The sequence below is a fragment of the Thermobia domestica genome, chromosome 3, assembly GCF_964235325.1.
Source record: "Thermobia domestica chromosome 3, izTheDome1.hap1.1, whole genome shotgun sequence".
NCBI classification, from domain to species: domain Eukaryota; kingdom Metazoa; phylum Arthropoda; class Insecta; order Zygentoma; family Lepismatidae; genus Thermobia; species Thermobia domestica.
This window is the reverse complement of record NC_137456.1, coordinates 117,836,490-117,858,900: the sequence shown is the minus strand read 5'-3', so window position 1 is coordinate 117,858,900 and position 22,411 is coordinate 117,836,490. Positions and strand designations below refer to the sequence as shown.

The 22,411-nt window shown below is 36.2% G+C and overlaps 1 protein-coding gene across 2 annotated transcripts in view; it reads left to right on the top strand.

Moving 5' to 3' along the window:
* The first annotated feature begins 8,098 nt into the window (after window positions 1-8,098).
* The window catches only part of LOC145680682 (sedoheptulokinase-like), a 43,741-nt gene continuing 29,428 nt past the window's right edge, over window positions 8,099-22,411 (top strand). The window contains exon 1 of one of the 2 annotated variants that reach the window (XM_081751572.1): window positions 8,099-8,220. The gene's annotated coding sequence lies outside the window, so the exon portion shown is untranslated. Of the gene's footprint in view, window positions 8,221-8,249; window positions 8,676-22,411 lie in introns of those variants that run through there. The other variant, XM_081751573.1, reaches the window with a different exon arrangement.

Here is a 22,411-nt window from a genome sequence, read left to right as displayed (position 1 = left end):
AATTTCAGCCCTGATAGTTCGGGAAGGGGAGGGTACAACGTAGGGGAGGGGAATAAACATTTAAAAATGATCGAAAATGACTAATATTAGTGTCGAATCCATAGTTTTAGGAGTAGCTGAGATTATCAGTGACAATTCTGATGCCGTGTGCCGCAGCACGGAGGAGGGGGACGGGGAGCTATATATATAGTGATCGAAAATCAATAGTGATCGGATCCATAGTTTTCGGGATCATTCAGATGAACAGTGAAATTTCCGATCGGGTTTAAATCCAAAATCAGCCCCACCACTTGAGGGAGGGGGAGAAAAGATATATAAAAATGTACGAAAATGGAAACTATCAGGGTCGAATTTTATAGTTTTAGGGTACCTTAGATGAACAGTGATACTTTCGATCCCGTTTTAATCCAAATTCAAACCCGCAACTTGAGAGAAAGGAGGAAGAGATATTTAATAATAATCGAAAATGACCGATATTATTGGTGAATCCACATCTTTTTTAGGTCGCTGAGATGAACGATGACACTTCTGATGCCATGGCCCGCAACATAAGGAAGAGGGAAATATATATATAAATTGTCAAAAATGACCAATATTAGTGTTGAATCTATAAGTTCCTGCGGTCGCCGAGATGAACAGTGACATTTCGGATGCTGTTTAAGTCCAAACCTGATCAAAAATAACCCATATTAGTGTCGAATCCATAGTTTCCGGGGTCGCTGAGATGGCCGGTGATACTTCCGATCCCGTTTAAAACAGCGCAGGATGCGGCTGTAAAATGTAATTAGTTTCCTATTAGTCGCTGGGGGATGGGAATGAAGAGGGGTGACACTTGGGGGTGAAGGGGGGATGACATCATACTTCAGCATAAAATGTAAGTTATTATCAATCCAAAACATCGTATTATATGATTTTTGTATCATAAGATCTAAATATAAAAAGGTAAGAAAAATGGAATAAAATATATGAGACACAAAGATATGCGTTTAAATTATTTATTTCGCCCAACGAAGCGGCAATATATGCTAGTTTAAAATAAATAAACAAAAAAATGAACGAGAATAGAAAAACAGATAAATACAAGCTTACAGAACAAAATGATATATTTGTTCTTGTTAGTTCCTTCTAAAATCAATTAAAACTGAAGGACAAGCTAATAGAAAGATTTTTCAATATAAAAATGGAGAGACAATAGAAAATGGGAGAAATAGTTATATGAAAAAAGGTAAAGTGAATTACAAATACAGATACAATAGATGTCTCTCAAGAACTCAGATTTGTTTTGATTGAAATATATATATATATATATATATATATATATATATATATATATATATATATATATATATATATATATATATATATATATATATATATATTGTAGTACAATTTATTTTAGCTTTGGAAATTCTTGTACAAACTAAAAGACAAATTCTGACTAAAGCATATACTATTTAATAAATATTATGGTTACAGTTTCGGCAAAGTAATTTTGCCTTCATCAGACACATACTTGAGTCTGTGAGAATGTGTCTGATGAAGGTGAAGATACTTTGCGGAAAATGTAACAATATTTTTATTAAATAGTATATGCTTTGGTCAAAATTTGACTTTTATTTTATATATACAGGGTGGCCCATTTTAATCTTTACACGGAAATATCTTGAAAACGGGTGAACATAAATGAACTGAACGAAAACTCAAATAGGAAATACCATGGGGCAAATCGAATGGTGATGTCGCGGTGCCTCCCCAGGGCCGCTCTTCAAGGGGGCCCTGGGCCCAATTTTAAAATTTTAAATGAAAACATGGGGCCAGTGACACCTCGTTCGGTAGATCTTTAAAAACTAAAAGCGATGTGGCAAAAGATTTTTCATATCGGCCACCGTATTCAAAATGACCGCCAAGAAATGTTACCTGTATCAAATAAACGTGCAGTAGCACTAATATGAAAACGTCTGAACATAAATGAACCAAACAAAAGCTCAAATAGGAAAGCCATGAGGCACATCGAATGGTGTTGTCGCGGTTCCACCAGGGCCGCTTTTCATGAGGGCCCAGGGCCCAAATTTAAAATTTTAAATGAAAACATGGGCTGAGTGATACATCGTTCGATAGATCTCCAAACACTAAACAGAGTTGTCTCAAAAGATTTTTCATATCGGTTGCCGTATTCAAAATGGCCGCTAAGACATGACGCCTCTATCAGATTAAGCGTCTAGTACCACTAATATGAAAGTGGCTGGAGATAAATGAACGGAACAAAAAGTGAAAAAGGTAAATGACATAAAGCACATCGAATGATGTCGTGGTGACCCCCATGACCGCCTTTCATGGGGGCCAGGGCCCAACTTCAAAATTGTCAATGGAAAAAAAAACATAGGTCAAGACATGTATCGTTCAATAGATCTTTAAAAACTAAAAAGTATTGTGGCAAAAGATTTTTCATATAGGTCACCGTGTTCAAAATGGCCGCCAAGACATGGTGCCTGTATCAGATAAAATGTCCAGTACCACTAATATGAAAACGATTGGAGGTAAATGAACAGGATAAAACTCGTATAGGAAATCAAAGAGGGTATTTATCATTCCAAGCCTCGAGAATAATCCAACGGACAAAAAGATTATTAAAGTCTAAGTGACATAATGATAAAGAGGAAATCTAATTCTTAGAAAATTATCTTTCCGATCTCCCTCCGTAAGTGGGTGAAGCGGAAATGAATGGTAAAATTTCAAATGAGAATCCCACTTTTACGTGCACTAAATGTGTGGTCTGAAACACTTGGGTGTACAAGTGACTGGTACTGTAATGAACCAATATTCTGCAGACGACTTTTGAACAAAACCAACGTTTGTACACATTGTTCTAAAATTGCATTTTCGACAAATTGGTTTCGCATTTCAGTTAATTCATTTTTGCACAAATCATTGCCTGCAAGCAAAATGGAAGGTACCATTTAACAATAATTTTACCTACTTTTTCCCATTACAGACATCTGTATTACATTATATTCATCTGTTATGAAAACATATTTCAGATAATTTTGTTGTGTAGATACAATTTGCAAAAACTAAGGTTCTCATTTGCAATTTCACCGGTCCTTCCCATCCCACTTCATCCACTTACGGAGGACGTTGGAACGATGGTTTTCTAGGAACTAGATTTCCTCCTTTGCATTATAGCACTTTTATTCTAATCATTTTCTCCCCTGCTGGAACATTTTCGAGCCCTGGAATGATAAACACCCTCTGTGGTTTTCTAAAGGAGTTTTATTCCGTTCATCCGTTATCAGTAGTACTGGACGTATTCTGATACAGCTACCATGTCTTGGCGGCCATTTTGAAAACGGTGACCTATATGAACAATATTTTGTCACAAGTCTGTTTAGTGTTTGAAGATCTATCGAACGAGGTATCACTCCCCCATGTTTTCATTTAAAATGTTAAAGTTGGTCCCTGGGCCCTCATAAAAGGCAGCCCTGGGGGCACCACAATTTGATGTGCCCCATGGCTTTCCTATTTGAGCTTTTGTTTGTTTTATTTATGTTCAACCATTATCACATTAGTGCTACTGGACGTTTATCTGATACAGGTAACGTATCTTCGCGGCCATTTTGAATATGGTAATCGATATGAAAATCTTTTGCCACATCGCTTTTTAGTTTTTAAAGATCTATCGAACGAGGTGTTACCTGCCCCATGTTTCCATTTAAGGGGAGATCCAAGGGCTATAGCCCCACCTTCCCTTGACCCTCAGGTATACACTGGATAAAATGGACTTCAATCCTTCAATATTCCAGAGAGAGTTTGTATGATGTTTGTTTTTGTATTAAGTGAAAAAGAATCTTTTACAAGCGTACGAACGTCAGAAAAAAATCATTTGCAGAAGACATACGCAACACAAATTTCAAGCCTCAGAAATAGTGGTTGTTTACTTTCCTTTGAAAAAAAAAAAGAAAAAAGAAAGAAAGAAAAGAAAAAGGCTTAACAGAAACTTGGTCTAAAAGGTATAATGGTCCTACAACTTGCAAATATACTGAAAGAGATACAAAATACTCCTCTTTTTCTCTTCAAGCCGATGACACAACTGATGTGTCAACCAAAAGTCAACTGAGTGTAATCTTTCGTTATGCAAATGTTGAAACTGAAAACATAGAAGGGAGATTTGTTGGCTTCTTTGACGTATCAAAAGACAGAACAGCGCAAGGTCTTACTAAAGTTTTGCTAAACGTTCTGAAAGCGTGGGAAATCGATTCAAATAAATTAATAGCACAGACGTATGATAGTTGTAGTGTAATGGCAGGAAAGTCAGGAAGAAGTTCATTCTATTATTAAAGAAACCTGGGAAGGTGCGATGGCTCGCCTCTGGGAGTTTAGTTTTAGCATTGAAAGTATCTTTCGATGCAAATATGTTATAAAATGATTTTCTTAACACAGAGTAAGAAGTTTCAGTGTAGAATTAAGTATTTCTATTAGTGATAACTTGTTTAATTTAGGTATATACTCTCAGGAGTTATTCAGAGTAGCTGTTTATTTTTAAATACATGGGGCTTTGTCTATAATAGCTTGTAGAATATAAGTCTGATAACACATGTATAAATTTACCAAATGCAATCGTACATGATGATATAATAACATTTGTATGTAATTTTAGTTGAATTTTCCATTTCATAGAATCAGTGGAGTATTTACGATTTTGTTTTAAGGGGATTTGCTTGTTTCGGAAGGGGCTTTGCTAACTTTATTCCTGGAAAGTGAAAGTTCTGCAATATATATAAAACAATAAACGTTGCGATGAAATTTCGATGAGTACTTAAGCCACGAAGCCATCTCTTTAAGTATACCACTGCATAGAATACAATATTAAATATCTTGCGTTGGTTCAAATGGAGTTCCTTCTGAACATTAACATTTCTAGTGAAGGCATTATCACGTGATGCATTAATTAAATGCAGTATTGTAATTACTTTAAAGTGGTAGATGTAAGTAACAAACGCTTATCCAAGAAATTTGACAGTTAACTGTAAGAATGTACTTACCTTTTTTCTCTACTTTACTTATATATTGAAGAAAATGTGTAAAATACAATAATTTCCTTTTTTTTTTTTTTTTTAATTTACAACAGATTTCAGATGAGAAGCGGCATGGCCTTGAGTTGGCTTTACGCGGCGTCCAATTGGCTTTGAGCGGTGTTGACAATTCGCGACAAGCAGTTCTGCACGCTGACTTCTCGCGCTACTGCGAATCTTGACAATAGCAGAGGCGCTTATTAGAAATATTGTATTAGCACATTAACTGCTCACTTTACGAAGTAGAGAAAAGAATTACGAACACATACGTGAAAACTACATCTTTTTATGATAACTGGTTGTCATGATACACGCTTTGAAAGGTTTCCATATAAAACAATTAGTAAAACGAGCGTTGAGTCCCGTCTAATTTCCAGTGGATTTTTCTTCGATTTGGAAATGGAACTCAACTTTTATTAAAGGATAATCAGGGGTGTAACCAACAGGTTGTTCTAGGGGAACATTACTTTCAGGGGGAGGAAAGCTTTTCACACATTAAAAACAGAACAAATGACCTCTTTCAGAATATGAAAGCATTTTAACTCACCATGTATACTATACACATATTATGTTTCCTCGATGCTACCTTAACAAAAGACGGATCTTAACAGTACTGAAGTTGAAAAGCGGATTGTAAGAGATAAATCAATAAGCTATTCATAAGAAAACAAATGCTGTTTCTAGCAGTCTGTTTATCCGACTTTGTGTTTATGTAGGTTAAAATACTAAAAGGAAAAAACTCGAAAAAATATCAACTCAGATATTATTATGCAATAATATAGTAGTGAGAGATCCTGGGGGGACTGAGGGAGCCAGGGCCCCTCATTTTATTTGTAAATGTGCAATATTAGGCATAATTTGAATGCAATTTGTCTTAAAATCATCATATATGCTTTCTGCATCTGAATGCACCCCCCCCCCCAATTTACAGAGAAATCAGCGTCCTTGTAATTAGGTACAGAAACTGTATTGATGATGTTTTCTTTCTTCTTTTTTCTTTTTTTAAAAATATTATTTTATTATAAACGTTCCTAATTTGCATTAATTATTAAATAAGATAATATAAAAGTAGGAGGGGAGAAAATAGAACAAGTGAATAGTTTTCGATACCTGGGTAGTGTTCTTAGTAATGAAATGAAATGCGAACGTGAAATAAAAGCAAGGATAGGAATGGCGAAAGAAGCCTTTAAAAGAAAGAAAAGTCTGTTTTGTGGGACCTTGAACAAAGAGTTGAGAAAAAGACTCATAAAATGCTTCGTGTGGAGTGTTGTGCTGTATGGGGCGGAAACGTGGACCAGGGGCGTCATTTAGGGGGGCAGGAGGGGGCAATTGCCCCCCCAAGAGTTTGAGGAATACATATACGTTAATAGATTGCTTACTAATATACTAGTACAAAACTTGAAAGTCTTATGTCGGTGGTGCTCTTGCCCCCCCCCAAGCGAAGTCTGAAATGACGCCCCTGACGTGGACATTGCGTAAGGGTGACGAAAATCGACTGGAAGCCTTCGAAATGTGGGTGTGGAGAAGAATGGAAAGAGTTAGTTGGGTCGAGCGGAAAACGAATGAGAGAGTGTTAGAAATGGTGGGTGAGAAAAGAACACTTTTAGATATTATTAGGAAGAGGAAGAGAAACTGGTTGGGACATTGCCTAAGAAGAGATTGCATCATGAGGGACGTCCTAGAGGGTATGATGTCGGGAAAGAGAGGGAGGGGGCGAAGGAGACTACAATTAACGGATGATATTAAAACAGAAAGATCATACGCGAAGACGAAAAGGTTAGCGGAGGACCGTGGAGCATGAAGCTTCTCAGCTGCGGCAAGTGACCTGCCAATAAAGGCAGAATACCTATGATGATGATGATGATTAAATAAGTTTACTAAACATATACTAGATGAACCTCATTTCGGGGCTGGAAATAGTTTGGAAAGTCAAGGCCCGCTTTTCCCCCGTTTCTACACCCTTGAGAATAGTAAGCGATCGAATTAAATAACAAGCCTCTGCAATTTGATTCATATATATATATATATATATATATATATATATATATATATATATATATATATATATATATATAGATATATATATATTCGATTCCCGGCGGGAGCTCATGTGGAAGAACAGAAGGTATGGGACATTCGTAATATTGTTTTGAAATTACCTTCATGCAAGATTCTTCCTTATTCGACAGAAGAAACGCAGTATGATTTTTTTTTTTCTTCGTTTCAATACCTTACGTATGTGTGGCCAATTACGTACTCCTTCTTTACTCCTCTAGCAGGGACGCAAAAGCACCAGGCGTCTGAGTGGTGTCATAAATTATTGTAACCCAAAACAAACTCGACCATATCGTGTTGCTTACGAATCAGATGGATTGTTGTTGTGAGACCTACATCAAGTATAAGAGTATGTTATTACATGGAAGCAAAGGAGCTGATTGTGTGTGTAGGAACGCAACTTCTCTTCTTCTAGCATAAACAGAATTCATCCGTGTCTAGGTTGCTTTCTTTCGTGGTAGTTCATTTGTTCTCCAAAATTATAGTTGACAATGTCTTTAAGGAAACCGAGTACTAGTGCGGAATTTTCTTTTAAAAAAAAAAAAAGTGCTACGAAGTGAAGCTCGAAGAATTAGTTTTTGTGTTTACAATTTTTGGAACTCATAATAAAAAATTTACAAGAGTCAGATTCAGACAATGGCGAAATATTAATTGACATAGACGATAGTGAAAGTAGTGTTGAAGACGAACGTTTAGCAATTCCACTGGAATAAGTTAATAGGTAGGTTATTCAGTTGCTATACTATATACTTCTAGGATACACAGCCAAAATCTTTGAGTTTGCTGGAATAGTATATTTACATTGTGAATAATGTTGCCAATGTATGTGTAATAATCTCAACTAGAGGAAGAGCGAGAAGGGAAAGGGGAGTCCGAAATCCGGCAACACCGCGCGGAATATCGCACAGCATTGGCTACTGCCCGTGATGCTTTACATCTGAAAAACACAATAGGATAACGTCGTAAATTCAAGAGCAAAATGAGAATTTCTACTTCTTGAGATGGGATTTTATAATGTTTCAGGTTGGCATCACTGCCGCACATCCAATATGGCCGCTAGTTTCCAGCTGTAGGAGTGCCTTTCAAACGAGCAAAGGTATCTATCTATGTGTGCCTACAGAACATAATCTTTGATACAGATAAAAATATGTATACTTAGTTCTCTGTTGGTATCTGAGTTTTACGTATAAATTATGTCAGTTAAAACGGGCAGGTCAAGTTGAGGCACGACGCACGAAATAATTATTGAAAAATTATAATTCTTTCACTGATTGCCCAAACGTTAGCGTTGGGCGACACAACAATAGCATACTTAACATTGATACAGTTTAAGGGAGCAATAGAAGTAATTTTTGAAAAGTTACAATTCTTCCACGATTTCCGTATAAATACAGAGTCCGGACATTTGCCGTAAAGTTAGTGTAAAAGACAGCAAACTCTGCTAATTGGCCACCAAAAAGCATGAATATAACCTATTCAGATTAGTGCAAAACTGGTGGGCTCGCGTGGTAAGACAGAGTGTGTGCAAAGGGAGCAGGTGTGTCGGCGGTGGTAGGTATATGCGGAAGCAAAAGTTATGACAAAACGTCTGCAGAAATTTGGGTGTAGATTAAGAATAGTCCGTCAAATTAAGAAAGTCATTTTTTTCACTTTCTTGCTTTAAATGAACTTCTAAAGCGGCCTGGACAATTATTACCCTGGCGCATGCCCAGATAGGTGCAAAGTGATGTGCACTGAAAATCATAATGTCCTATTCTAGTACCTTGTATCCTATTATATGCAATTATTCTATTACCGTATGAAATTCACTCGCAGTGTCATGAAAGTTGTTAGGAATTGCATTCATGGATGCAGATTCACTTTACGAGAGCCTCCCCTTAGTGCGTTTGCACACGGCAACGATAATATCGGTGGAAGCCCCGATAATATCGGTGTCGGTGTCGGCGTACTTTGCACACGTCGCCGACAATATCGGTGGAAGCCCCGACAATATCGTTGCTGGTGGTGAGCGAAGTAAGCGACACACACAAAAAATCTTCTCCATATATGAAAACAAATTTTAAAAAATGATAATTGGGAAAATTATTTTTTAAAACAAGGACTACAAAAATTGTTTTGAAGAGGTGTGGAGGACGGTACAAAACTTAGAAAAAACAACCCTATGCCTAAACATGTTTAGATTTAACAGTGCCGTTTTAAATAGATGCTGTAAACATATTATTTTCGTTTCGATGAGAATTGATACTGCTGTACGTTGCAAACTATATTAGTTTTAGTTTTTGTTGGAACACCGTTACATATTGTATGTATTTTATTTTGTTTTCCATGCAATTAACATTAATGTCATAGTAGATTAAATGATAAGTTTCGAATTAGTAATTCTGTTTTACATTGCTCCATACATACACTGGCGCAAATCCCGGGGGATGAAGGGGACATGTCCCCTCCAATCTTGGAACTGGGGAGATTGTCCCCCCCACACAATAATCCGATTTGAAATGTGTTTTTTGGGAGAGAAATTTGATTGTGTCCGATCGCCAGAAAGGAAAGTGAGATGAAATTAATGTCCACTCAGAATCAGCCTCAAATCTGTCCGCCTCCCAATGTTGAAGACAACTCTGCTCCCCTGATCCTCCACAGCATTGTTTCTCGACTACAGAAATAGTTTGAACATCGCTATATATATATATATAATATGGGAACGATCCCCCCCCCCTTCAATGTTGAAGACAGATTTGCGCTTTGCATACATATCTCTCGTTTCTCTTTGTCCATGAACTCAAAATCCTGGGCAAGGCTTGCATAAACTTTTCGCCATGCTTTTTGCTTTTCAATTCTGTCCTTGAAAGAGTTGCATATGCAAGGTCTACATTCCACAAGTTCAATAAGGGTAAAAATATCGAATGGAAAAATTCCTCTCTAAAAATCTAAGCAAAACTAGAATGATACGAATGCAATAATACGCAATCTTTTCATTCAGTCACTGTAGCTAAACTGCAGAACTCTATCAGGGGTCGAGGGTACAAAGGGGAGAGGGAAAACTTGGATACATGGCTTTGGTCTTTGTTTTCAATTGCCATGTCACAAATTATTTTTAAAAAGGGGGATTTGGGATAGTTTTGGAAATGAGAGAAAAAATCTGCAACAAGTGAAGCATGAAGTCACATCCCTATTGCTGAGAAAATGTCAAATGAGTAACTTGTCCTTGGAGCTTTGGAAAGAGTGTTTGATTGTGCTGGTTTCGTTTCAAAATAATAATAATTCTACTTTGACTTGTCAACAAATATTCTATTCAATCATTACTTATTGAGTGAAACCGGGAAAGCGATTTGCACACAATTCTGATGAAAATAAAGTAATAATAATCAGTATTTTTTTTCCCATATGTTTATGTTCACAGTGTATCAAACTTTGAAAATTACGCTTAATTAATTTCCAGAATGTATTAATATTTAAAAGCATTAATGGATTAAAAAATATACCATCAAAGAGTGTGTGTGAGAGAGAGAGAAAGAACAAAAATAAAAAAGGAGTGGAAAATAATCAAGAAATTGGTTATCTAAATTTCCTATATTCTATTTGTTAATAGCTATTTAGAGGAAAACCAGTACTCTTCAGACTTCCCACATTTTATATTTATTTAATAAAAGGAATTAGCTATTCCAAAACAGAGACAGTAAAAAAAATAATAAGCTGTTCCGAAGTTGTTTATAGGACAAAATAATAATATACAATTGTAATAAAAAAATGGAAACAACAAAATTCCAAAGACAAGAAACGAAACAAAAATACACAGCGCCTTGTCACTCACTCTCTTCATCTAACCCGCTGACCGGCCGACATTATCGGTGGCGTGTGCATCCAATCATAAGAAAACATTGCCCCCGACAAAATCGGTGTCGGCGGTACCGCCGACAGTATCGGGGGCTTGGCCGACAGCATCTGCGTGTCGGAGGATCGGCCGATAATATCGGTGGCGTGTGCAAGCTACGATTTGAATACATTGAAGTCGATTTCACCGCCGACATTATCGGTGGTTACTCCGATATTATCGTTGCCGTGTGCAAACGCACTTACGGATATAAAAATTTGCGTTCGGACGTATGCTATAAAATCGATTGTGCGAGCAACACAAACTAACTTGTGCCAGCTACTACAAGCAAGAGTGCTATCTAACCAAGTCTGGATAGGAACGCAGCTGATGAGCCCACGGGGGGTTGGGGAGGTGCGTCCACGCATCACCGACGAAGGGTATGCAGAAAAAGAAAGATAGTGCAAGGATACACGTGATATCTCATACGATCACATGTTGGAGCAGTTATAATGTTTGAACACTTTGAATTAATCATACTTTTCCCATATCGTGCAGAAATATTGCGCCCTTTGAAATCAGTATGTTACACAGTAGTCTTTGATACACACACGTTTATTTTAACTATAGTGCTCTTGTGACGGTTTACGCGTGTAGCATTACACTTGGAAATATGAGATAATGGTTTCTTACATTATGAAAAATTCCTCCGCTAGTGGAATTTAATATCTTACACAATCCTTTTTCATGCGTACTTACTCATTTTAATCATAAAATTACCACTTCTGCGACGAACTATTCTTAATCAGTGCCATTCTTTTTTCCTTATAAACATGTGTTTCCATGCAGAGTATCATCTCATTCAGCCTAAAGGGTAAGAAACATGAAAGGTTAAACTCAAAGATTCCATTTTTTAAATGCAGAATACTGAATTTTGTCTTGCGGTTAGCATACGCGCCTTGGGCGTGGGATTCCATGTTAATCAGTAGGCCCACGTCTCATATAGCCTCGCTGCTGAACGGGACGTTAAACTCACAATCAACTCAACTGAACTTGTTAAGCACCGGGTACACTTTACAATGCCCCCTCCAATTGATATCTTTACACGGAGACAAGAGATTACACTCCATTAGTTTTAACACAATGGGTCCAAACTTCCCTAACCCTAAGCTAACTCGACCCTACTCTACTATAGCCTACCCTTTTAAAATGATCGTACTTACCGATGCATAGCTGAAGCGTGTATCTTAAAGTTAACCCACTATGTCATGCCTATACAATAAATTATAAATGTGGAAGTGTATATTAATGCACTGGCATCGCATGTAAAATTTGGGGGTACATCAAAGAAAGTAATTTAAATATTACTACCTACCCCAACCTAATTATTATCTTGGATTCCATTTGTTATCTTTCTGCTTACCCTCACGAATCCCCTTAGGTATATCAAGAACTCTGTTATAATCATTTTACAGCCTGAATATTATATTCCAAATATTATTATTTATATGTTATTTTGTCGTTAGTAATTGGGCAATGTTAGCAGAAAGGGTCCAGCTATTCTTTCTAAAAATTGTTACGATTTCGGGAGATTCAGTTCACATTAGGTTGGCTTAAGTTAGTTTAGGTTAAGTTTGATTAGTTTATGTTAGATTATGTTAGTGAAGGGATCCAGCATAATTTTCGAAAAAATGAGAGGATTTCTCTTATTTCTATTATTATTAGGCTAGTTTAGGTTAGGTTAGATTTGGTTAGGTTATGTTAGGTCTAAGTACTTGAATCTTCCATTTCTCCTGTAAATTTTGCATATTTTACGTACTTCTGGACTCCTTCTGCGAAACATTTACCATTAAATTAAAATTAGAATAAAATATTGAATATTTCGTATTTCAAAATATTGGAAGGGACGCATCCCCCTCGTCCCCGCCGCCAGAGACGCCCGTGTATTAATGTGTATTTAGACACAATCTATGAGACGGTAGCTCATTGGTATAACGGTCATTTCTTGTGCAAAGAGATTCCATATCAAATCAACCCATAATTTCAGATCATCCCTTACAGGTTGCAACGGTATGTTATTTTCTGACCACTATCATCAGTGTGTGGAACTAACGAAAACCTCAAGTTCATTTGTAAACCGAGGCTCCAAATTTACCGAAAATTACGAGTGACATTTGTCTGATTGGCATTTGCATCTGACTTGAAGGACCTAGGACTTTTAATTACAATGTGTCATTTTAAAGCTTATGAAGAAAGTTTTCAGATGGTGTATAACATTATATAGAATTTTTAAAAAAATGTTTTCGAAAAAATCAAAATTTTGAAGTTTATTTTTATTTGGAATTTCAAGTCGTCTCTGAATGCTGATTACATGTTGCATCTTTGTATGGAGTGAGCTTGAAACGCTTTTCCGGTTGTGACTACATCTTTGTCAGGCAAGATGTATAGTCGGCCTGGTGGGGTCACAAGAGTTCACCTTACATATAGTACATCCACTGCACGAGGCCAGAGAACATCTAGGTTTCAAGGATATACAGAATGGTGTAGATGGACCTGCTGAATAGAGAAACGTTACTTTCACTTCATCTTCCCCAATACACCAGCCACCACTTGTTACAGATCTCAGTTAAATGTTTACTTGTTTCTACCATTGGCATCTTGTCGTTGAATTTGGTGTCTGTCTGTTTCAGTGAACTCTTGGCAATACGAAAATAACTTGACAAAGAATTTGGGCACATTTGAAGCTGCAGGAAATTCTGTCCCAAGAATTGTTTGTAGTTTGTTGAACCGCTTTTGAAAAAGTGTTGCTGCTCCGTGAATTCTTCTTGATTGACAAATGTATACTGCACTCCAATAAAATTTGCCGCTGCCGACTCAAAACCTGCCGGGATGAAGAACTGTATTATTATATGAATGCTGCATACTTCCTCAAGGTGCCAATCCCATTCCAAGGCCTCGTGTCATGATCTGGTACAGCAAAATGCCACTCAATTTCTATGCCAAAATCAGCTTTATGTAAACATAAGTTTTAAAAGTTTATTTTTATTTTTGCACCGAGCACTTGATCTATTAGAATAGTAGTATCCTTTTCAGTCTATCCTGGTTTCTCAGGAACACAAAACTTTTCTGCGGGAAGCAGTACACACCCGTAGTGTTGTGTTCGAGACACTCCAAAGTTACAACATAACAGATACGATCTGTTTTTGTTTTCCCTTTATACTACACTACTGCCCTGTCGCGACAAATCGCTGTAACTTTAGCAGTTTTGAGAAAAAGAGCCGTAAAGTCGCTACAGACCGGCTAATTTCCTACTTACATCGAAATTCTCTTGGGTATATTTTCAAAAGTATTTGACTCGGCTCAATGCTGGGCCTGGTGGACATAAATATCGGTACGGGAAATTCAAAAATGCTTATAGTGACAAAACAATGTAACTCGAGTTACAGCGTTTTGTCGCGACACAGCAGACTACAAACAATGACGACGTCAGCTTTAATTTTCTAGGGGTGGAGCAGAAAAGAATTAAAGAAAATATTGAGAGAGCAGCCATTCTTTTGTGTATCGAAAAAGGATAGTTTTATATTTTTTGACTTACATTACAGTAATAGGGCAGACATAGTCACCATGGGGTGCTCGGCCCTTGCTTTCCCTTTGCGTCGTCACCAACTATACATAGATTAACAGTGGCTTGCTCATTAGTCCAGTGAAAATCTTGCGCTTCATCACGTGCCACAAATTTGGTAGTTCCACTCATTTTGTAATAAGAACGTAAAAAATGTAAAAATAACCGGAAATTATAAATATTCTCAGGGTGGCGACAAACCTGGAAAACCGGGAAAAGTGTGGGGGATTTGAGAAGACCAGAAATAAGCAAGGAATTCTGCTAAGGGTCAGGGAATTTCGATTTACCAAGAATAGAATGAAATTTTAAGATGATTTGAAATGAAAATTCTAGTACTATTTTCGATGTTGTTGAGTTTTTTTTTTTTTGACAACTTGAAACTTAGAACTGTATCTGTGTTTTCCACTAACGATGTGTAACAAACTTATGTTCTGTAACTATGCATATTATCTTTTGCTTTCGCTTGTGCAGTAGAATATCATAATGGTGAATCAACCACAAAATGCAATTGGATCGGAGATTCAATGGGAAATTCATTTTTGACACGCATAATTTCAGCCTTTTTTTCCTTCTTTTTTGATTCCTACTTGTTTCGCTTTTATCGGAGTTTCCTGCCATAGCTAATCATGCAGATGAAAGGATTTCGGAATACGGTTATTCGTGGTTTCATTATAATATGCAAAGAGTTTATTTCGGAAGTGCATATGAGTTTATGAAAATAGCTAATAAAAGTTGCACATCAGTGTATGCATCAGATCAATACGCAGTGGATAGTTGGTCTAATTTCATTGGACTCATGATCTTTAAATATCGGATACGTCTAGATACCAAAGTGTACTTTCTACTTCGTACTTATAATGTAATATTTATTGTTATGGGTACGTATTTGATTATTTTCCGTCAATAATTATACATTTGTAATGATTTAATTATGATTATTTGTCCCATAATTTTTTTTAAATGTTGTTTATACTTATTTTAAAAATGATGTAGCAATACTTTTCCCAAAAATACGTAACAAAGACTAGTTTTCGTTATTTAGCAGTTCCCAGTGAAATGGAAGACAAGAGAAAATGACAATCAGAAATTCAGATTCAAATTATCACAAACTACTGATTTGTTTTCAATGAATTGTGGAAGTAACGAACTTTCATATGCAAATCATGTTTCAATGTTGACAATTTCATACCTTTACCGGTATGAGAAAATCGTAAATAGGGCCTCCATCATGTTCCTATGTTGCTGTTTTATACTTTACCGTATTTTTCACCAAAATCCTTAGGTATTGAAACTAGGGAAGGGAACAGATTCCTTCATACTGACGTTCATTATCTCGTGTTATAATGAATTAATAAAACTGATTCAAGCGATCGATCATATTTCAGATTGCGGGTTTGAAATATTGTGCAGATTGATACTAACTTAAATTCGGTAGCGTAGTATGTAGAGGGTTCACTTCTGGAGAAAAAGTTCCTACGTTCAAACCATGGAGGCCGGATATGGTAAATAAACACAGAGTGGGCGGATTTTTTCGGGGCTGTTCTGTTTTTCTCGTATTAACATTCCTTTTGTTCTTATATCAGTAGCTCAGTAATTACAATCTTTTTGTGGGACATTAAACTAATGCTTTAATGTAAAGTATAAATGTTAAGCAGTTCATTGTCGTCTGTCAATAACCGTAAGCTTCTAAGGAAATTGTGAAACTACGAATTCCCAATGATTGACTTCTCTCATTTGTGAAAATAATGTTGCGAGACTCGATTTTATTTCCTCGGGAATAAACTTTCTCTACTCACTTTCTGACGTGGAAATTTACTTTCGCGATAATATTCGTTGCTGGAAAGTAGAATTTTGTAAATAGCCAAATACCCCAAAGCAAAACAATAGGAGACGGTGCAACAATGTCGCAGAAAGAAGATGCGAGTTGCAGAAAGATTGACTAACCTTTAGACGAAAATTACTGCCTCAGAAAGATTGCGTACTTCGTAAATAAAAATTACGGCTACAGAAAGATTTTCTTCTCCGTAAATAAAACACGATTCAGAACAATTCAACATGTGATGTGATAGTATACCGATAAACTTGAAAGGCGTGAAAGGGAAGTGTAAGCGATACATATAGTCGCTAATGCTACAGTGCTTGCAGCCGAGTCGACACAATAGTAGGCAACTGTCCGATGGCGGAATGCTTTGCATTGCTTGGTAGCGCTGTTGTTGTGGTTATAACGTGATTGTGATACTTAGAAAATGACTACCTCAGGACGATTTGTGAAAAGCTGCGGGTCTTATGACTAACCGTTCTGCAGCCTAGTGATTTTTTGTTCAAAGATATTGCCACAACTGATACGTGTTGGCTTACATCCAGATAAATGGACCATGTGCTGGTTAGAAGGGAAACAGAATTTTTTAAAAAAAATTGCCTTGTCAAAAATATGGTAATGAATAATACCACAGCCATTTCAAGCCTATGTCTGGAGATCGATTTAATGTCTAAACAGGTGACATTCAAAGTTGAAAGAAGGATTCAAGGAGACTTAAATGAATCGTCACTTTTTAAGACTAAAAAAAAGAAAGAAAAAAGAAACGTAAGTACCTGTAATTCTTTTCGAAAAAAATGAAGTCTTTGAGTTTTACGTCCCACGATTATGCCGGTTAGGCTAAAGGAGACGGTGATGATAAGTAGTGAATGAAATGGTGGAATGAAGAAAGTGGGAGGAAACGGGAGAACCCCGAGGAAACCCACGCACACGGTGTTTGTCCTCCACAAAGTTCACTTGGTGGGGATAAATTGTGTGGGGATTTCGTGATTGGTAACCTATTCAGTTATTATGCAATCCCATAAGTTCCCTGTATATTTCTCCATGAATAAAAAACCTGTAAGTAAAAGAAAAAAGTTCAGAAAAATAGAATTGTAAAAACTTTTTTGTTTCTATGCGTTTGAAAATTTTGTTACGTAATATTGGCGTAATATTTTTACTACACTGGTACTGAAATACTTGCAGAAAGTTTTTGAAATTTTCGTAAGTCGTCGCAGGAAGTTCAAAAACGCTCTGCGCTGGGGGCCAAATGTGAGAACCTAATAGTTAATACAAAGTAATAAAGACTTTATTACTAGCTTTTTATTATTTTTTAAACCTAAATTTGTACCACATTTAGGGAGTTGAAAACGGGTATTCATTTATTTTTTAGCCGCGCAGGTTTAGCGGCCATTTTGTATAGGGGCCTAAGGGTATTTTGAACTTTTCAGAAGATTTCGTTAAACGGTATAAGTTTTTAAATTTTAAAGATAATGAATTTAAACCAAAACCATGTAAAATATAATGGAATGGACAGAATTATATGTTCTGTGTACATTGAAACGTACTTCAGAACGTTAATAATAATAATAATAATAATAAAAGATTGGAAACCTAGAAATGGAAATTTTGGAATGTACATTTTGAAACGAAATAAATGAGACTCGCCTTCAATTTTTTGTCTATGTAGAGACTAGATAATAGACATCGTCCTAAACAAGTTTCAGATCTGAGAATTATATACTTGATTGTTTGGAAATTTTTAAACATTGCGAATTTTTGAAAATCGTGTATTTTCACCATCAAATGTCTTAGGAAGGACACAAGTGGAAAATCTCAAATTTACACAAAATATACGATAGTTGTGCAGTAACAAGTGGGTAAAATTGCATCACTACGACTTAAGTAGTTTCTGAGTTATAAGTTTTTTTATTTACTGTGACTTAATATGATGAAACCCCATGAGGCGTGGATATGAAGTTTTGTAGCAAAAGTGAAAATAACACGACAGTAATGCTAAATGGGTAAAGTGTGCATAATTTATGAATCATATCTTGTACAAAAAACGAAACGTGTCTGTTATTTCGTTTCTGCCTATAGCTCTCTTGTTAAGACACCAGTGAGGTAAACAGTTGACTAATTTGTGTACAGAGTTAGGCACTGATATTGAAAGTACGACCTATAGGAGTTGTGAACTCTGTGAGTTCCCGGAGAACCTTAGTGATTGGCACCCACAGTTTGTCATTCATAGATAATTTAAAAGAGGTTCTTGGGCCATGGGGATGGAAAAAGTGAACAAAAAGATCGTTATTTTCCTGACTGATGTCTTCTGTTACCCCAATTCATCATTTCTTGGCGTAAATACAGGCTGCGGTATCATTAGGTGCAAATGACAACATGCTATGTTCTGGAAGTACTTAACTACTGCAATCAGTAAATTCATCTGATTGTGAGTATTCATAACATCTGTTTTGTGTTGGCGTCAGAGATATGATCTGGTATTTATAATTCTTTTACAAACAGCAAATCTCGAATTTCTTGCTGTTTGACTGCGCTTCTTCTGACGAAACATAGATAAATTATATGCCTGAGATACTCAACACAAAACCTGTATATTTGTTCAACTGTTAAAATCGCAAATTTCACATCATTGCACAGAAACTACTCAAGTCATAGTGATGCAATTTTAGCCACTTGTTACTGCACAACTATCGTCTATTTTGTGCAAATTTGGAATCTTTCACTTCTGTCCTTCCTAAGATATTTAATGGTGAAAATACTCGATTTTCGAAAATTCGCAATGTTTAAAAATTTCCAAACAATCAAGTATATGGTTCTCAGATCTGAAACTTGTTTGAGACTTTGTATATTATCTAGTCTGTATGTAGACAGAAAATTGAAGGTGAGTCTTATTTATTTCGTTTCAAACTGTACATTCCAAAATGCCCATTTTTAGGTTTCCAACTTCAATGTTCATCTTTTTATTTTTTCGATGTTCTAAAGTCCGTTTCAATGTGCACAGAACATATAATGTTGTCTATTCCATTATCTTTCATATGATTTTGGTTTGAACTCATGATCTTTAAAAACCTAAAAGTTACAGCGTTTAACGGAACCCTCTGAAAAGTGCAAAATACGCACACGCGCCTATACAAAATGGCAGATACAAACAAAGCTGCGCGGCTAAAAAAATAAATGAATACCCGTTTTCAACTCCCTGAATGTGGTACAATCTTAAACAGGGTGTCTATCGGTCACGAAATCAAAACGGTCATGAAAGTCACGAAATTTAGCTTTTGGGTCACGATTTTTTTTAACTACAAATGTAAGTACAGATTGAAAAATTTTGTTCAAAGTTCAATACCAAAAATGTCTATCGTCGGCTTTAGACGCTACCAAATCGCAAGCAAAGTACGTTTCTATCGCATGGATGAAAATGCGGCCTAATTTGCATCGAAAATATTAGGAAATTTTATGATTTGGTAAAGAAGAGGTCACGAAAAAGTCACAAAATTCTGTTTTGAAATTTTAGTAGACACACTGTTAGATAAAAAATTAAGAAAATAAATAAATTTTGTCGGCAAGCTTTGACCTGGAAATTGATCGATTTCATGTGGATTGCCCCTACTAGAAATTTCAGATGAATATAAGCAACCTGAGAATGAGTGTATATGCTTTATTATCGTGTTTTAAGCGTGCGATCGTGTTCCGTTGCTTACGTGTTTCAGTTCAGCGTTGTCATTTCTTAGAAACTTACGCGTAACAATGCCTAAACGTATAGGCGAAACGAAAAAACTGGCTGTGTCCCAAAAAGAAAAAGAAGTAGCAATTGCTATTTGATTTATGCAGTACACCGATGCAGGGTACGTGACAGAAGAAAAATATTTAAAGCACTCGTCAGTAACAGGTTTTTATTTACGATATCATTCTGTATAGAAAGACGATCAAGAAGCGCAGGAGCGGAGTGCATAGTAACAGCTTTTTGCGGATTTAGTGTAATTGTTCAAGTTGAAGAGGCATGATCGAAAATGAAGAGGTTTTTTAGTTGTGGTGTTCGTTGTGTCCAGTGTTCCTGTACAAGTAACAGGCATGTCAATTTCCAAGTATTCCAGATATTCCTGATTGTTAGATAATGCTTCATTAACAATTCGTGAAGTATCAGGTGACAAATTTTCTGCTCATTGCAACATTTGCGGGGATTGTCTTTTCGCTAAATAACATCTGACGGCAAGCGGTGGCAAGTCATATGAAAGGTAAAAAGCATATGATGTAGATGGCCATGTTCATGTCAGTATTACGAATAATTATGCCCTTGTGAATCTAACTTGGAGTCATCCTATTTGTACCGTATCTCTTGATGTTGCATGCTCAAATGATTCTACGATACAAGTGGGTACGAGCTCGGAGTCGGAACAAAGTAGTTTACAGGGATATTTAGTAAAAGATAGCATTATAAAAGCAGAATTATTATGTTGTATTCACAGTGTAATGACATACATCAATGCGCACTGTTGCTAAAGATGTGAAAATATTACTTATGTCCGTAGACAGGAGGAAAATGCAGCTTTAACGTGTTAAAATAGCATACACTTTAGTTTATGGGTTATCGCCATGCCTAAGAGAGAAACTAATTAAGTTGTTGATAGAGACAAATGTGCAATTCTGGAGTACCGTAAAAAGGCACGCGTTATTTGACATGAACGTTTTCAGGGTATTCTACATCTTCTGATCTTTAAGTTCCTTTCAAAATATTTAGTGTATGGCTCTAATGTTAACTTTACATTTCTGCATATTCATGTCAAATATCAAGACGCCAAATGATCCTGTAATACTTGAGAAGAGAAGCTGTGTATTTGTTACTTTGCCTGGAGCATTTAAGGCTGCAGATGAGGTAACGAACTGGAGAATCGCTGAATTTCTAAGAGTTCTGCATAACTTATTTAAGGATACATCCAAAGTTCTGGAGTTAAGCTGGAATGTACATTCATATACATATATCCAAATGTATGTAAATGTGCGAACACCACCTTCGCCGGTGACGGTATAAATTCCCAATCCAGCTGACATACCTGTTCATGCCTAAACTTGGAATTAAATGTCATTGTAATCTAACAGCGTAATGAACCCAAACTATGGATTCGACACTAATTTCAGTCATTTGACATATTTTATTTTTCACCCCTTCTCACTTTCCATGGCAATAGGAGCTGAACTTGGGCTTTAACGCTATCCGTAGTGTAATTACAGGGTGTCTAGCAGTCGGGAAAGTCGGAAATTTGTCTTAAATTTTAAAAAAATGGTCAGGAAATTGGGAATTTGTAAAAGAAAAAAGTCGGGAAATTTGAATTTACATTTTATTATTGTGCTTATTTGCTTGAGGTGAACACTTCATGTCGCCGCATTTAGATTTGAAAATTTAACTATGATCATTCACAAAATCTCATTTCGCCATTCTTTTGTTTAGAACGCAACTCGTCAATCATTTGAGTTTGTAGTACACGTTTGATTTAAAATAGCTGTGTCTATGATGTAGGTGGATGGTAAGTTTGTTTTATTAAACATAATTTCCATTCGTAAAATATAACATTTGTCTATATAATAATCATAGGATTCGAGTTTTTTAGAAGAAAAAGAAGAGTAAAAATACACTGTAGAAAATCGGGCGGATAACTGTCGGTTGGAAAATTTCCAAACTGTAGCAAATAAAATTGCGAGGAAACAACTCCTGTGCGAGAGGGAGCGAATGAGAATTCATGAAACTTGAGGGAGAATATTTTAGAATGTTTGAAATATTTTGTGTACCGCGTCAAAGTTAGCGGGAACAATAGTCATAACTGAAATTGAAATTGTAGACGTCATGCGTGTATCGGAGAAGTTGGCATTTTCTGCATCGACATACTACGTAAACTAAGAAATTTTCAAGAAGAGTAGAAAATTGAATTTCCCTGGGTAAAAGAAAGGAAGACAAAATTAATTGCAGAATGTGTGTGGTGTAATATTTCCTTTTCGTTTGGCATCATGGGATGTACTGCTATTACTAGTCATTTAAAGAACAAAAA